This window comes from Cyprinodon variegatus, unplaced genomic scaffold, assembly GCF_000732505.1.
Source record: "Cyprinodon variegatus isolate N-32 unplaced genomic scaffold, C_variegatus-1.0 Scaffold230, whole genome shotgun sequence".
Lineage (NCBI taxonomy): Eukaryota > Metazoa > Chordata > Actinopteri > Cyprinodontiformes > Cyprinodontidae > Cyprinodon > Cyprinodon variegatus.
In genome coordinates, this window is record NW_015150683.1 from 44,978 (window position 1) to 52,044 (window position 7,067).

The following is a 7,067-nucleotide window of genomic DNA, read 5'->3' on the forward strand; positions in this document are numbered from 1 at the left end:
TACAATAAACTTCCTCTTATTTCTTCAGTCTGTCAGCGCCATGGATTGGTATCAGTCTATAGCTGCAGCACTCGTTTTCTGTGAGTAGACCTATTATCTAAAACTGTTATAAGAGAAATTATAGAATTATTCCTGATAAAGTGTTTCTGCAAGAGGTTGTGATGTTTTTATGACTCATTGCTGCTGCTGAGCTTTGGGAGGCCCTCTAAGCTTACGCGGTTAGACAGCGTTAATAACTTTAGCTCAGATTTGCAGCTTTTATCTCCTTTTATCTCCTCAGATTTCTAAACCATAGCGGGGAGCTATAGCGATCAGCTTGTTTGACACGCGACCGGCATGTTTCATGCAGACCATAACAAATTGTTGTTTCGGCATGACGTGAACATTACGTCACGAAGTTTATTATTGCTGTCTTTCACTTTGAAAATTCTGTAAAAATTCCGAAAAAACGCGTAACGGATGAGTTTAAAGTTACGGACATATAAAAGAAAAACTTTGCTCAGATTTGGGGCTTTTTATTTCCTCGTGCATTACATCAGCCGTGGGGAATTCCGCTCTTGCATCACCACGTGCTTTCAGTTCATCAAACCATGCCTGCACTGCACAGTTTATGAGGCAACGCCCTGCCGTAACTTTTAAGCTGACACATCTAAGTTTTGTCATCCAAGTCTTTCAGATGTAAAAAAAACTAAATATGCATTAATACAAACGTAAACAAGCAATCTGGGCCAGATTTATACCAAGTATTTGTTTATAATAGGCGTACCAGGCTTCATATTTGTTGTGATGATTGTAACACATGGATGTTTCATAAACAACATGCAAAACAATCCAAAATTACTGCATATCACCAATATTAGTTTATGTTCGGCCTTATTAATAGGCTAATAGCTCATTGTGGGCATAACAATGAATACATCAGATATGCTAAATTATTATTATTAATTATTTATCTCACATTGGAGCAATTTATATAGTTATATAAAATAAAGCCACTACACTAAAACAGCCAGTTAATACCAACCCGATACGATGTCACTGTAAATCAAACATACTTTTATATTTCATTTTTAGAGTGTGGGGTGTTAGAAAATGGTTTGATCAAGTGAGATTCTTCAAACAGGGGATAATAGTCATCAACAAGAACTGATCATTTTATTCCAGCTTTTTTTTTATTTTTATTTTTTACTGTCATTACTCTGTCACAATGAAATTAACTCTCTGCATTTAACCCATCCCCTTGGGGAGCAGTGGGCGGCCATTGTGCGGCGCCTGGGGAGCAGTGTGGGGTTAAGGTTGGCAGTCTGTGGGAGTGGGGCTCAAACTCAGAACCTCAGGATTCCAAGCTCTATGCCCTAACCACTAGGCCGCCACTCTTTTATATTACCCAATGGGTTAAACTTGAAATTAAAACATAAAGTGTTTTTAATCTGCATGCTAATATCAGAGACCTGAAATCCAACTTGATAAATGCCGATTGATTTCTGATACTTGCAACTTTCACAGAGCACAAGCACACAGCTCTAATCACTAGGCCAGCACTCCCCAATAGGTTATTATATTTATCTATTTATAGAAATGCGAATTAAATATTTTATCTGCCTCAGCATGCATCCATTTCATTCAGTTGTAGAGGCTCTGTTCAGCTTCACAACATCGACATGCAGCCGTACCCATTTAATAGATCAGTCATAATAGATTATAAGATTAGGATTAGTCAGAAACGTGATGCCTTTAAACTTTAGTGGAGGTTTCTGCTGATTAATCCATGACTGAAACCTGAAGCCTTTGGTTTGTATGTGTGGAATCTGAAATCATTAGTAATTTAATCCATCAGTGTCAAGTTATAAGAGTTAGAGTAATGTTGCGTTGGTTGTCTGTTTTTAGAACAAGAGTTCCTTAATGGAGAATCCCTGCTTTCCATTGCTAATATTAGCACCTACTACTTTAAAAGTAGTTTAACCATGAACTTTGAAGCCTCTTAAATACTGACCAATCATAAAGGAACAAAGTTTTAACAGATGTTTCCTTTACTTAATGTATTTCTTCCTAGGTGTGTTTTTCGCGGGAGGAAACGCCGACGCCGAGACGTTTAAATGCAAATTAACCCAGAATGGTGACGAAATGACTTACAGCATCTCTGATGACTCCCGTGCGCCAGATATAAACAAGTCTGAATGTGACTATGCTTGGATTAATGGAAGTGTAAGTTTTTATCTGTTTTATTATTGTTCACATGACATGAATTTATTCCCTTTTTATGTTGCAGTATAAAGTAAATAAAAGCTCACATAAATATTACTGTATTATTATTATAAAAAAGTTGCCGTTTTTGCAAAAGCTTTGCAGTGAAAACCACCTCTTTAATTTTACTATCTGATGGTCTAATATCTTTTTTTTTCACATTTTTTTTTTTTAGGACATCACTATTGCTAACAATGAGAATCACATGTCACCAGTGAAATCAAAGAGCATCAACTCCCTGACCACGTCACAATGCGTACAAGGTCTTATCAGCAGACAGGATTGCTTTTCAAAGGTAATCAATATTAATAAAGTTTAAATATATTGCTGCACACTTCATGCAAGAACTATAGTTTACGTTCAGATGAAGCAGAAATAAAAAAAAAATTTACTGATCATGTTTATCTCTGTTGTGAATCTCCCTTAGACAACTGGATCACCGATTAATTACTTCGCCAACTGTACGGGTAGGTATTATTCTTCTCTCTGGAAAAAAAAGTAATTGTTTCCATTAATTGAGTAATTCTAATGAAAAAGATGCCTTATTTTCACAGAAGCCTGCACTGGAAAGGACTCCAGTCCTCAGAAAGAAGGTCAGGGCAAACATACAACAGAAAGCTGTGTTTGTGCTATTTAATGTAAAACATTTAGATCAATGCTGGAGAAATAAGGATAGACTTTTTTACAGATTAGAAATGTCACAATCCAATATTGATACCAGATTAATCTAATATCGGCCAAAATACAAATATCTGAATTTATCAAGTTGGATGTTAAGTTTCTGATATTAGCATGCAGATAGAAACACTCCATTTTATGTTTAAAGTTGAAGTTTAACCCATTGGGTAATATGAAAGAGTGGCGGCCTAGTGGTTAGGGCATAGATCTTGAAATCATGAGGTTCTGAGTTTAATCCCCACTCCCACAGACTGCCACTCTGGGTCCCTGAGCAAAGACCCTTAACCCCACACTGCTCCCTGGGCGCCTCACAATGGCAGCCCACTGTTTAACCAAGGGGATGGATTAAATGCAAATAGTTAATTTCTTTGTCTGTACTTGTGACAGCGTAATGACATTTAAAAAAAACAACAACATAAACATGAGTTATAAAAGTATGTATGATTTGCACTGACATCGTATCGGGTTGGTATTAACTGGCTGTTGCTTATTTTGTTTAGTGGCTTTATTATGATCTGACCTTTTGCATCATTTAAGTTTTAGTTCCTGTTTTAGATGTGATTCTGTTCATCTGCTATAGTTTCTGTGGGGAGTGATGTCCTAATGCAGAGGTCATGGATTAGCAGATCGCGGTCCGGATCTGGACCCACCTGAATTAAAACATTTAAAAATAACCGCATGTTGTCCGATGGCATTGTCTAACTTTACTTTGGCTGCTTCTCCTGTTAATACGGTAAAACCCTCAGGAGCGTCCGGCACCAGGCTGCACGTGATAAAAATTAGCCAATGAGCTGCTGTCAGTCTGGGTTGCTGCTGCTAGCTACTTTTAGAAACAGCAGTAAACCTGTGGTAAGCCGGGCAATGGGAAAGAAGGAGAAGACGATGAGAAAAAGAAAGCAGAGAAAGTGTGGACTGCTGGAAGAACTGTGGTGAACTGGTGACAGAAAAGTGAAATTGTGTTTTCAGAGATGACCCTGCACATTTCGAGTATGTTTTGCTCAGCCTGCTGCTGTGAAGCAGGATTCTCCATCATGAATAGATTCAAAAATAAATATGGATCCAGGCTCAGAATGAGCACCTTGATATGTGCTTTAGAATGGCTTTGTCTCCATTCAAACCCAGGTTTAAAGCCTTGCAGGGCAGCATAAAGTCCACTGCTCTCATTAAGACAGAAAAAAAGACAAACAAACGGTCAATTCAGGTTCAGGAATCAGGAAATTTTCTGTATACCACCTGAATGATTGTTGTTCTCTACTTAAAAATACACTTTAGATTTTAAAACGGAAAAAAATAAATAAATAAAATAAAGACTTTATTCGTTTAGTTTATATGTAGGATGCTCCAGAGTCAGAATATTACCAACATTAGCATTGACTTTATTCAAACAGCCTATCAGGCTGAGAGAAAATGTTTTTTTTATGTATTTATGTATTTATTTTTTCATGCATTTTCTTTTATTTCTAACTTTATAATGATATTTATTGACAGATGGATTGTCAAACAACTGGATCGCAACCATCATAGGCATATTTGTCGTTGCTGTTGTCCTTGTTGTGGCAGTTGGTCTGTGCTACAGGTTCAAGGACAAAATCTGGAGGTATGCTCTTCTTTCTGTTTTTCATTATTTAACACATAAAAACAACTTTAACTCACCTCATATGAAGAGACTGAAAAAAGTATGTTTTTATCCTCAGATCTGGTGGCTTTAACCAGTGTGGAGGCCGCTACACAACAGTGAAAATGGCGGACATGAATCCAAAACCAACTGATGATGTCTAGATGGAGAAGAGGCAAACAAACAAGAATCATCTAAATGATCATCCATGCATTAATCTATTTCCTGGAACTGCTTGCCTGTGCTTGGGGCTGTGGGGTGCCTTATTATTGCTTTTAGGGGATTGCTTTTACAATATCAGAGGCTGCATCCTTCTGTTAAGTGAAGTTTCACTGTTATTTTATAGAATCTGTATGTGGTCGGCATTTGAGAATGGAAAGTTGTGGCATTTTAACTTTCATGTCTTCGTGTTGGAAACACAAAATCCCAAGTTTTAACCTTGGTGATTTGTGTAGGTGCGCATGTGAATCTTTATGGAGGCTGTGGAAGCCTCTTTGCTGCACCAGAGCGTGCACTCTGAGACCCACACATACATACCCAATGCTAAAAATAATACATAAGGCTGTGGAAGCTACGTTATACGTTATATTTATCTGGAATAACATCAGTATCTCGATATACCAGATTAGCATCTATTATTATATATATCTGTTCATGTAATAACATAAATATATTATCATTAATATAAACTATTATAGTATAAACTATTATAAATACAGAGAGGTGGATGTATAAGCTGTACAGCAGCATTAGGGTTTAGTCTTAAACTATGTCTTTTATTCTAACATCAACTTCTCTGTTTATATTTTTGTGCCTAATGTAATTATGCTTATAAGCTCCTCTGTAGCTGCATGTGTACTTTGTGGGAAAAAAAAAATACAATAAAAACCTTCTTAAAAAAAAAAAAGGTGTTTAAATGTAAGAGTAACGGATGGGGGAGGGTTTAAATATCGGATGATCATTATAAGCCAGTGAGGGTGAGGGAGTTTGGGTGGCATGTCACAAGTGCAGAAGGGAAATACCTTTTTTTTTTTCTTTTGTATTAAAGCTGCACACATCACTCTGCAAGCTGACACTCAGATTGCTACGGTTCTCCTGCTGACCATATTTGGCATATATCCTGACAGCCTAAATACCCTGATAAACTAGTATCTACACAATAAATGAAAGCAATAATTGAAGCTGGCTCAGGTTTATAACAGATGGATTCTGCTGCAGCATACCGTATAGTTCAAACTAAATATGCAGATGCGATTAAAAAGCTACAGTGACAGTGGGGTGATTTGTTTGGACCAATGACGAATAAGAATCAGATCGGAGGGGGTGGCGGTTCTGTCAGGGAAGCAAAGAAGGAAATACAAGCAGGTTGTAACTCCTGCAAAAGGAAGCTGTTTTTGTTTTGTTTATATATTACACCATAGCAACAACATTCTAGGAAGATAATGGTAATGATTTATGGGAAATGGACCTGATTACTGTAAGAGAGGCATTTTGTTAAGGAAAACTCTGATCTTACTCAGTTTGGGAAGTTACTTAGGGTTACAGAAAGTAGTGCTTACATATGCCCCCAGTCACAGTTAAAGAAGCATTTTCTATAACTCCAGTCTGCCACATCATCGCATTATTACATCAATCACATTTGCAGATGAGGAGACATCCATGGCTCCAGCCTTATCAAAATATAGAATAGAATAGGATATCCCTTTATTGTCCCACAATGGGTAAATTCTGGTGTTTACAGCAGCAAAGAGATTATAGAAAAAAATGGTCACACAAATGTGGACGTTGGAAAAGTGTATAAGAATAACATAATAGGGAAGAGTTAAAAAATAAATAAGCAGATGAGGAGACACCCATAGCTCCAGGCTTATCAAAATATGACACTTTGTTCTTAGCTGAAGGACACCGCTCTCATTTCATTCCCAAATCTTTGCCACGTACAGAATGAAGATTATAACTGCTTATATTCGAACAGGAACTGTCCTAATTAGATAATCTACTGGGGAAAACATCAGTTCTGATATGTAACAGGCAGCTAATATTAGGGTGAAACAGACTCAAACATCATCAATTATAATTATCATAATAGTATTATTTTTTAGTCATGTAAGCTTTTCTTTTTTTTTATTTTACAGTAATTTTTTTTTTTTAATCAGGCTGGTGGCACTAACAGCTGCTATATAGTGCCTATAAAATGTTCTAGCACACAACATCACAACATGTACAAATCACTATCCTTTGTGAAAAGCCTATTTTGTCCTATATTTTGATTTTTTTTTTTTATCAAAGTGCCTTATTTCCTAACATTAAAAATGGCTTCATATTTTATTCTTTCTATTGTAGCTTCTCACTACCAGAAATCCTGGCTTCAAGATAGCCCCGCACAGGAAATCTAGTCTGTCTGGACTGTTGCTTTGTGCACTAAACATAAATAAAAAAAACATTGAAATTGTTACACACACAAACATAACCTAGAGATTACTATGTTTACATAACCTCTATATTACTCATAGCACAGACTGGCTTAGAG